This window comes from Parus major, chromosome 1 (assembly GCF_001522545.3).
Source record: "Parus major isolate Abel chromosome 1, Parus_major1.1, whole genome shotgun sequence".
NCBI lineage: Eukaryota > Metazoa > Chordata > Aves > Passeriformes > Paridae > Parus > Parus major.
The window spans coordinates 24,926,898-24,927,850 of NC_031768.1; positions in this window are offsets into that span (position 1 = coordinate 24,926,898).

Consider the following 953-nt stretch of genomic DNA (forward strand, 5'->3'; position numbering starts at 1 on the left):
CACATAGATTGAGCTCAGAGGCTGGAAGCAGGCTGAGCCTTCAGCCATCAGAAATGGAGAAGCACTTTTCTCTCCCCAGCAAACCCAGATTATCATGACGAGTCATTGGAAATGGGGAAAAAAAAAAAAAAAAGTCTAGTCCTAGCCCAGTGTCTAAGACCAGTGCTTTGTGTACAGTGCATATTCCTCCTTCAGAAAACTTCTGGTGGTAATAACAGTAATTGGGGGAGTTGCAGTGTGATTCCAGCCTTGGATGGCCACTAGGATCAGGAAAATTAACATGGACTGTGAAAAGAGCAGGCACGCTGTGTGTGCCTTTCTCCACCTGGCAAAAGATGATGGGGTGGCCGCTTATACATGCGTGGGCATTTGTGTGACAGACTTGCCATTCCTATGGCTGCAATTAAAGACTGCAGCATAAATTTCCATGTGGACCATTTTCTCACCCCTGTAAAATAACTATAATGTCACAGGACAGCCAGAGCACAAAGGCAGTCTTTTAATATTTTCAAGGGGAAAAAAAAAAATCATACACCTGTACTTACTATATACAAAGATAACATGTTTCCGTGTACCTTCTTTAGTCGCAGGTGCTTTTAACTCCCCTAGGACTAAGTGAAAAACGACTGTGTCCAGCCTCTTCCGCATGCCTGGGCCTGGGAGCAGTTTTAACACCGGGGAGAGACGTCTGAGGGGGCTCCGGAGAAATCTCCAGAACGAAGTCCCGCGGAAAAGGCGTGTTTATGTGCCGTTCTCACGGCTGCGGTAGCGGGGCGAACAGCCTGGGGCTTCTCAGCCCCCCTAAATATTGCTCGACGGTCGTCTAAGTGAGGGGTGCGCCCGGCCGGACGGGGCGGCCGGCGGCTCCAGGCTCCGTGCGGCGACGCCCGGCAGAGACGGAGGGGTGGCCGGGGTCTGAGGGGTGGCCGGGGTCTGAGGGGTGGCCGGGATCT